Source organism: Alligator sinensis, unplaced genomic scaffold (genome assembly GCF_000455745.1).
Source record: "Alligator sinensis unplaced genomic scaffold, ASM45574v1 scaffold551_1, whole genome shotgun sequence".
NCBI lineage: Eukaryota > Metazoa > Chordata > Crocodylia > Alligatoridae > Alligator > Alligator sinensis.
Genome location: NW_005842526.1, coordinates 71736 through 81711, shown reverse-complemented (window position 1 = coordinate 81711; position 9976 = coordinate 71736). Strand labels below are relative to the sequence as shown.

General features: G+C 52.9%; 1 pseudogene; it reads right to left on the bottom strand.

The window, feature by feature from the left end:
- Positions 1-220: 220 nt before the first annotated feature.
- LOC102375159 overlaps positions 221-9976 on the bottom strand; it is a 40260-nt pseudogene continuing 30504 nt past the window's right edge.

The following is a 9976-nucleotide window of genomic DNA, read 5'->3' as shown; positions in this document are numbered from 1 at the left end:
TCGTAGCATTGTGCAGGCTGCAGAGCACAGCAGAACCAAGCCCCTGGGGTTCAAACAAACTCCTGGAAGCTGAGATTCACCTCACAAAGCAGCAGGCAGAGGGTTTGTGTTTGACCATTGCCTGTTGCTAGCAGCAAGGTGCAAAGGCTGAGTCCACACTGGGGAATTTTAACGTCAAGGGCCACTCCTCTTAAGGTGGCTTTTATTGGGGTGAGAGCAGATGTGGCCAGCCAAAGAGCAGGGGATGACAAAGCTCCTCGGGTGTCTGCTGGAGGCAGGCAGAGCTCCTGCAGCATGCGGTGATATATTGTGTTTGAAACTCAGTCTCCTGCCCATAGTAATGTGATGCCAGGACATTCATGGGCTTGGATGAGTGTCTGGACATCACACAGCAGTGTGGTATATAACAAGGAGAGTATAATGGGCTGTGTGTATCTGCTGGCTACCCCTTCCTGGATTGAATCTGAACCACTTTATTGTGTGTGTTATAAGCCCCATATTGTGAGTCACTGAGGGAGATTCTCCCACAGGACAACAGTGCTGTTGGAGCAGGAGGGGGTGAAGTGGAGCCTGTACAGTACCCAGGAGGTGAACGAGAGCTCTCTGCAGCATTGGCCCCGTGGGTGACACTCTGGGGTCCTTCTTCCCAGTCTACGTGGGGCAGCCATTTGTGAGCAGGTGCTGGGCGAAGTCCTGCAGCCCCTGGCACAAGAGACGGAGCTGCCCCTGCTGGCACTCCAGAGGGCTTGGCCACAGCTCTATCCAAGAGCTGCTCCTGAACAAATAGGTCATCCTGGGAATACAGAGCAGGAAGACAGATGAATGCTGAGACCATGCAACAGGGGACAGATAACTCCCCCACTGCTCAAAAGCACAAAGGAATCGGAGAACTGCGATGTAAAGGTTAAGTGACGTGACCAAGGTTAGGCAGGGAGTCAGTAGCAGCACTGGGAACCATCTCTGCTCCACCAGCCCCTACCCCCATGCCCTTTGTCTCAAGCAGCCTGCCAAGTACTCACTCTGTTTTCAGGTCCCACAGGTCACTGCTGAGGCCCCAGATCAAGTAGTCCTTGTTCTCCTGAAGGTTCAAGGTCTCTTCACAAGCCAAGGGGCTGATAAATCTCCGCATCTTGCCCTGGATTCCCTGCTCGGTCCCTTTAAAAATAGAAGCCAGGCAAGTGCTATAAGGACCCAGTGTGTCGTCAGTGTGACAAAATCATCAGCAAAGCTTAACCGCACGTTATTATGCATCAGCAGATGCATGGCAAAAAGATCCAAGGAGGTGATACTTCCTCTCTATGCGGCATTGGTCAGGCCGCAGTTGGAGTACTATGTCCAGTTTTGGGCTCCACACTTCAAGAAGGATGTTGATAGACTCGAGAGGGTCCAGAGGAGGGCCATGTGTATGGTCAGGGGCTTACAGGACAAGCCCTATGAGGAGAGACTGAGGGACCTGGACCTCTTCAGCCTCCGCAAGAGGAGGCTGAGAGGTGATCTTGTGGCCACTTACAAATTCATTAGGGGGACACAGCAAGGGATCGAAGATGCTCTGTTCACCAGGGCGCCTCTTGGGGTAACAAGGAACAATGGTCACAAACTGACAGAGAGCAGATTTAGACTAGATATCAGGAAAAACTTCTTCACAGCAAGGGTGGGCAAAATTTGGAATAGGCTCCCAAGGGAGGTGGTGCTCTCCCCTACCCTGGGGGTCTTCAAGAGGAGGTGAGATCCATGCAGGGGGTCGGACTTGATGATCTGTTGAGGTCCCTTCCGACCCTAGCATCTATGAATCGAACGAGCTGGCCCCACAGTCCCCATGTCTGCTTTGATGCATGAAGGGTGTCAGCAAAGCGGGAAGGGTGAGTGGGTGGTTGACTGGTGCATCCTGTTACCTTCCTTGATGACCTGCACAATCCTCATGGTGAAGTAGCGATACATCCCACTCTGCTCAGCCTGCACCACCTGAGCTCGGTACACTGGAAGGGAAGGGGGCACTCAGAGACAAAGGCCAGACGGGACCATGGTGTCTGCCTAGGCTGCAGGCCAGAGATGGTGGGGACGGACACGGTGGAGACCTTCTCTAGAGCACTGGGCAAAGGGACAGCACCAAGCACCGTGCCCTGGCCTGTCTGTGCAGCCCACTCACAGCAGCCAGGGAACATTGCTGGATGCTGAGATGGGGACTGGGTTTTAGTTACCCCTCCCTGATCTTTAAAAAATTTAACTCAAACACCTGCTTAACAGTTGGAAGAAAAAACAGACTCTGTTAAAAATACCAACTGCCTAAAAATACCCTTCCCAACAGCATGCTGAACAACCCCCTCCCACAACCCCCACCCTGCACTGCCTCTCAGTCAGCTCACTGAAACCTACCCTGACCTGGCACTTCTCTCCAGATCATGGTCCTAGTTCATTGCCTCTGGGACCAGTCAAAGGGCAGTTCTCCTCCCCACTTAGACATCAACCTACCATGGAAAGAGAACCCGTAGCACAAGACCCATCTTACCATAATCTACCCCAGGCTCGCAAGCAGCTTCGACCCGGACAGAAATATTGGTGGGGGGCTCTTTAAATGTCTTTATCAGGCTGCACTTCTCTGGGGACATAAGCAGAGAGGAAAGCTGCTGACCACAGCTCAAGGGCCAGTTTGTGGCCTACCCTTTCCCCCAGCCCCTTCCAAAAATGAGCCAATTTAGCTTTGCAGCTGTCTTTGTGACTGGGATGAACAAGGACCCTGAGACTTACTCAAAGTCACAGGGTGACTCCCTGGGCCAAGGCAGGAACTCTGCACATCACCAGCCAAAACCATCCCAGGACCTAATGTTCTCCTAACCAGGAATGTTCACCCTGTGGGGCCCAGGAAAGACCCAGCATAAGGGGCCTCCTGCCCCCTGGATCCCCCTTTACCTTCCATGCAGCGGCAGACATGCCCCTGGCACAGGGTTTTCAGCAGGCCACGGGCTTTGGTTGGGTGGTAAAACTCGGTGCAGCGATTTTCTAAGCAGAAGGACCATTAGGTGTATTACAGAAATGCCTGGACCTCCCAGCTGAGATAGGGGTCCTAGCCAAACAGACCTCTCTCAAAGGACCCTCACCCTGAGCAGACCCCAGACTTGTCTCTCTGGGAGGTCCAGGCTATGCATCAGACTCCCGAGGCAGGAAGCATCACTCTGCTTCCCATCACTGGAGCTTTTGGGCACCTTCCATGGACAATCAAAAGCCAAGTCCCCTAAGGGGTTTTCTGGAGTCTTTGGCTTGGCGGTTAAACCTCTGCCTGCGGGAGGGGTTTTGGTTTGGATTGTGCCTGAATTGCTCCTGGTTTTGGGTGACAGGCAGAAAGAGGGGGCATGGTCACTCCTGGTGGGGGAGGGAGAGCAGGACATTTCTGGAGAGGAAACTGAGGCAGAGAGAGATGAAATGCAAGGTCAGTGGCAGAAGAGGGACTGGACCCCAAGAGCCCCGCTGCTCAACCAGAACCCAGGCATCCTGGTGCCCAGCCTCCGGTGCACAGAAGAGATCCCTTTGTGTCTGATCACTTTGCAGGGGCAGGGCAATGCGGGAAACCAAGACACAGAAAGATGTGGCCAATGCACAGACATCTGTAGGACTACTGCTGGACTACTCCTGCCCCTCTGTCTGTCCTGAAGAGGTAAGATGGATCTAAAACCTACAGGGGCAGGCAAGGCAGAAAGCCCCTCTGATAAGCCAGGCCGGGCTCCTGGGGCGGTGGCTGGGTTCTGCTCCAGGTTCTTGCACTCAGCCCTAAGAAAAGAAGAGAGCAATAAAAGTGCTAACCCAGGGCATAGTACTCATACACCGTCACAGCTGCCGGTTGGATCAAACCCACTTCAAAGTACTGGTGAGCCTTAAATGTCAGGCACTCGGTCTCCTTGCTGGACACCTGTGAAGGAAGAGGGGGCACGGAGTGATGCAGACAGGAGATGAAAAGTGGGTGTTGGGGGAAGGAGGACAAGTTGAGCTCTACCTTGTCCAGGTACAGGATGAGGGAGCCTCTGTCCGACAGGTCTGTGTCCCATTCAAACCTGGAGATGTATTTGTCGACACACTGCGTCAGCTGCCCGTGGAAATGAAAGGTGTCAGCCAACAGCATCCAGGAGCTAAAGGCCCCTAAACCTCCTCCTGTGCCCCAAAGCCTTCAGGGTTCCCCTTGCTATGCCCTTTTGCTCCCCTTCCCACGGCTCTCATGGACCCTGCACCTCCATGAGATCCTGCCAAGTTGATGGATGGGAATGTCCTCCAGTGATACCCAGAAAGGCCATGATGACTGGGCCTGGGTGGGAATCATTTTGGTTTTTTTTAATTTTGCTTCCAGGCCAAATCAGTTCCAAATTAAGATCCACATTTTAACAGAGAAGAACTCAATCATTCCAGTCTGTGTGGCGCAACCACTGGCAAGTCTCGTCCTTCTCACACTCTTTAGCCCAGGCAGTGTTCACATATTCCCACATCCATGGCAGCATCCTACGTGCAAGCCCTGAGCCCAGAGGCCTTGGAGTTCAGATACCCCCTAGTCTTGTCTGCCCTGAACCAAAAGGCCAAAGGAGTAAGCTGGAGGGAAAGCCCAAGAGCAAACCCTCATCACCATAAAATGTGTAGCCGAGATCCTCGCATTTGGAGGCATTTGTAGACTCCCACAGGGGTCAGCCTGCCCGCACTGCAAGGAACAGGCCTTTGCCCTCTAACTACACCAAGTCATTCAAGGACAAGAAGATCATAGTAAACCTCCTGGGTGATCATGGTGATGAAGGGAGATGGAGAAGGAAAAGGCTCCAAGGCCCAGTCCCCTGCATGGGGTACCACGATCCACCCAGGGGCTTTCTAACTGTGGCGACCCCAGCACAGAACAGGCTGGAAACCGGCTGCCCTGAGCCATCAGCCACTGCCCAGCACCGATCCCGCGCAGCCCACCTTATTCAAGTCATCCATGTCTGGAGAGAAGCCAGTCAGCATGGAGATGTCCAGGAGGGTCATGGCAGAATCCGCCTCCCCCAGGAACCTGGAAGATAGGAAGCACAGAGACGGGAGTGGCTTCCCTGCTGTGGTGGATTGAGTTTGGATAATGGCAGAGGACTAACGTGTGGCGGTCCAGATCTCTGCATCGTGGAGTGGTCCAGGCAGTCTCTGTGCATCCTGGCTGCAGAGGGCTAGACTGAGAAGGAAGCCCTTCTTGAAAGGGCTTGGGCTGTTTGGGCGCTTGCCCACATAGCGCTTATCCTGTTTCCACGTGATGAAAATCACCATTTCGCTAGCTTAATTGCATCAGAAGATCCACGTCTTCACCATGTTTTATCATATTAATAATTTTTTATTGTGGTAAATTAAACTACCTCCGACATGTTTTATTTTGAATGTGGCATTTTGTGCCAAGAGGATTATTTTTATCGTATTGTTTTTTCTCCATGTATGTGACATACGGGCGAAAATGGCATTTTCCCTGCTTTGCAATGATTTCACCACCAAGTGCCACTTGGGTTCACTTGGAAATCCATGGAATATCTGTTGCAAAGCTGCAACAAGACACCAGATGTGATTCTTGCAGATCTTTACTGATCATTTATAAAATTTATAAAATTGTTCCCTGTGTTTGCATGTCTTTCCAAAAGCCAGCTACGCCCGTTTTCCCCGCTGCTACTTCTCAGAACTGGCATGCCTTTTCTATTCCAGTGCCTCAACTCTTTTTGTATGCCTTACTTTGCTGTCCCCCACCTCCAGGGGTGCTTGACTGCGCACCCCTCGAGCACACCCCTGCTTTCACACCATGGCCGAGCCGTGCATGCTTACAGTACCATGGCTGGCTGGCCCTGCCATGAATTTTGAGGCTCTTCCCTTCCCCCTCACTGGCACCAGCAAGCAATGACCATTTTCCCCGCTGCCACTTCTCAAAGCTGGCGAGCCTCTTTCATCCCAGCACCCCAACTTTTTCTCACGTGCCTTGCTTTGCTCCCCCCCCCACCCCCCCGGGGTGCCTGGCTTTACAGGATGAGGAAAATCTCAAGTTTCTCTTTACTGAAACTCTCTTTAGCCCTCATGGGTGCAGAGAAGGGGCTTTAAAAGTATTGAGTCATAGAGAAGTAGAGCTGGAAGAGACCTCCAGAGGTCATTTAGTCCAACCCCCTGCCTGAGGCAAGATCAGCCTTATCCAAACCATCCCATACAAACCATAGTCTAAATTTTACATAAGATTGCCATCAACCCTGGCACAACAGATAAAGCCACACGTAAAGCAGGGTAAAAACCTGCCACAGTAAAGCAGGAGAACAACGGCAGCCAGTGTCCTGCTTCTATGAAATGTCAATATAAACTCAAGAGGAATAATCCTCTTGGCCTCCCCTCACACCTTGTTCTAACAGTGAAGACGTGTTTCTGGATATCCAGTCTAAACTTACTTTTCTGCAACTTCAAGCCATTGGTCTGTGTCCTCTTTGCAGCAGGAGAGAAAAGGTGCTTTCCCTCTTTAGGGAAGCCCTTCAATTTTTTGAATACTGTTATCATGTCCTCTTAAGTGCCTTTTCTACAAGTTGAACATGCCTAGTTCCTTCAGCCTCTCCTCATATAACTTGCTTTCCAAGCCCTTTATCATCTTTGTTGCCTGACTCTGGACCCTCTCTGACTTCTCCACGCCTTTTTTAAAATGTGGAGCCCAGACCTGCAAACAGCTGTACAAGAAGCCCAAAGGCAATAGCTGTGCACCTCCCACCTTCTTTATTATCTACATTTTTAAGCTGATCTCACAATCCCTGTGTGTTGCCAGTGCTGTCCAGTGGATAAAGCCTCAGATTGGGGTCCATGGAGATGCAAATTCTAGGCCCTGCTCTGCCACTGCATAGCTATGGGTGTGTCGTTTGCCCGCTTTGTGCCTCAGTTTCCCTGTCTGCAAAGTGTGGGCAATGACTCTAACCACCTCTGCGAAGCCTTCAAGTAGCATACTGTAGAGGTCATGGCTAGGCCAACACTACCTTCCCAAGGAGACACGAATCCTAGAGTCACAGGTTGGAAAGGACCTTGAGAGGTCATTTAGTCAAGCCCTCTGCCTGCAGTCCAAACCATCCCAATATAATCCATAATCTAAATTCTTAGTAAAATTACCATCCGCCCTGACACAAGAAAGAGGCACCTATCAAGGATGTACCATGGAGTATCAGGTTGCCCCAAAGCACATGGTGACCAGGTCACCCGGCTCAGACATAACACCTTAACCTGACACAGGTAAAGCGGGGGACCACAGCAGACAACAGTCAGCTTCTGTAAAAGATTGTTATTATATGCTCAAGAGATCCCAGGAAGAGCCCACATCCCCAGCTACAGAAGAAGGCAACAAATCCTCCCACCCCACATCCATACTAATCTGACTGGGGGGTAAAATTCCTTCCTGCCCCCACATATGGTGATCACAAGGGATAAGCCAGGATGCTGGGCTTGTGCTCCAGCTCCACCATTCAGAGGCACAGATGGGAGCGGCTGGAGTTGGGTGATGCTGGTGTGATGTCGGCGAGCGGGGGGTCAACACAGAGCTCTGTCTTGGTGACTCACCTCATGCAGATCTCAATGGACACCGAGCCCAGGGCTCCATCGGGCTTCTTGGCTGCAAAGACATAAGAGGCTTTGGGCTCCATCATGAGCATCAGGCTGAAAGGGCCCTTCTGCGGCCCTGAATGCAGACTCTTGCTATCGTAGGCAGAACATCACGTGGTGGAGGCCAGGTGGAGACCCACAAACACTGACGTCCCTTGGCCTCTGCCTGCCAGGCTCATTTCAAAGTAGCTCAGAGAGAAATATATTGGGAACTCCCTGGATATATTTCTAGGAAAGGGAGACCCCTGCCTCTGAGACTCCCCTCCCTCCACACACATCTCAGCCATGCCTCTACAGACAACTCCACGTCCCCAATCAGCATCCGTGGTGCAGTGGGCAGACCACTAACTAACCAACACAGAAGGGGTGTAGCTGTGTCCATGTGGCACTTGAGCAGTGCTGTCAAGGAGCAGGGCTAATTAGCCAGCCCCATGTACTATTTAGCATTGCCAAAGGACAGGGCTAATTAGCCGATTCATAGTTGCATCTACACGAGACATTTATTGTGCAGTTGACTAATTAGCTGAGCAGTAAATATCTTGGCATCTACACACACAGCCCTATTAGGATGGAGTAAATGAATTTACCCTGCAGCAGGATAGTTCTTGTAAATCAAGGACTATCCTGCTGCGGAGTGAAAAACTGCCTCAGGAAGTAAAAAACTTCACAGCAGCGCATGTGTAGATGCTGACAGGGCTGGTTGGGGCATGAAAGTGCTTCAGTGCAGGGGCTGCCTGCCAGCTAGCCCCACACTAAACCTCCCTCATGCCCCAGCCAGCCCCCCCTGAAGCACAATGAGTTAGGGATAACAGCCCCGGGCTGGCAGGTCTCCCCAGAGTCCCTGCCAGCTGGGGCTGATTTGCCCCAGCTCCACATGTGGCACATGAATAAACTGTGGAGGGCAGTGAGGTCTTGCCAGGGCCCCGACACCTCCTAGGAGGAATGGCAGGAGAGCCAGGCTCACATGGGCTCAGAGGATGGGGAAAGAAAGAGGCACCAATCACGGAGATACCATGGAGCATCAGATCGCCCTGAAGTGCAGTGACTAGGCCACTCGGCTCAGATCCCTCCCAGGGAAGAGACCCAGGGCAAGTGCCCTGTTTGGTGAAGGCAGGGTCCAGGGGTCCAGGGTCCAGGGTCCAGAAGAGAGGGCAGGGCCCAGAGGGCAGGGTCCAGAAGCCAGGATCAGGGATGGGGAAGTGGAGTCAGGCACCAGCCAGGCATGCAGAGCCAAAGGCAGGATTCAGCGAGGAGTGCCCAGCTGCAAGAGACACAGCACAATGGTCTTTGCCCAGACAGCTTGCTGCTGCCTGCACAGGGCTTAGAAAGGACTGGGTGGTTGGGACACCTCCCGGTAGCCGTAGGGATGACTAATACTACCCCCGACTGCTTCCAGCTGGGACTTGGGGCCAAGTCCTCCTCAGCTGGGTCCAGGCTCATTACATCAAGCTCCTGCAGACCCATGAGGAGCCCTGCCAGCCAAGCAAGGCTGCTTCCACTGTCTGCTGTGGCCTGCCCCAGAGCCAAAGGAGGGTTCTCAGAGGCTTGTACATACCGACAGGGTCCCCTTGCCGTGCCCCTTGGCCACAACAGTGAAGCCATTGGTGAGCCTGGTCTGCGGAGGGGAGAAGGACATGTTAGCATGTGTGTCATCTGCCTCCGGAGCAGGCCATCCCTCGTGTGAAACTGGCTGCTCACTGGAGCCTCTCACACATCAATAAGCTCCATCCCCATCCCTCTGCCTGTGGGTAACTCCCTGCCTTGCGCTGCACCCTCCACCCCTTTCACATGGGAAGTTAACCCCTCTACACTGTATCCCTAGTCATGAGCAAGACCCATCCACCTGCTCGCACCAGGTGATTGCACCCTCTCTGCCCCCTTCCTGGCGAGGCTGTGCTCCTTCCACGAGCACTTGTGATTTCCATTCCCTTCCCCTTCCTGCCCCACAGAGGCGCCTGAGAGGGGCTGGCATCTCACCCAGCCAGGGTCTTCTGCCCCTCTTCCCCCCATCCAAAGCTACCTGCTCTGTGCGAGCCACCAGGGCGTTGTCCGTGTTGATCCTCCACAGGATCGGCTTGCTCCGGCCCCGCATGTTGATGGAGACATCCAGATCCATGTCCTTAGTCATGGATATATCCACCTGGTACTGAGCCAGGGCCTGGAACACCAGGATCGTGGCCTGCAGAGGGGAAGGGGTTGATGGCAAGACCCATGGAGGGGAGGGGTTGGGGAAAGAGAGGAACTGCAGAAATTCAAGGGCAACAGGAGTTTCTGGGGCTCAAGGGGTGAGAAGAAGGCTTGATGATTAGCAGGATATTTGTGCTCAGGGTGGATCAGCAATGAAGGAGGTAAAAGCTGCAGTGCTATGTGCTCCAACATGACA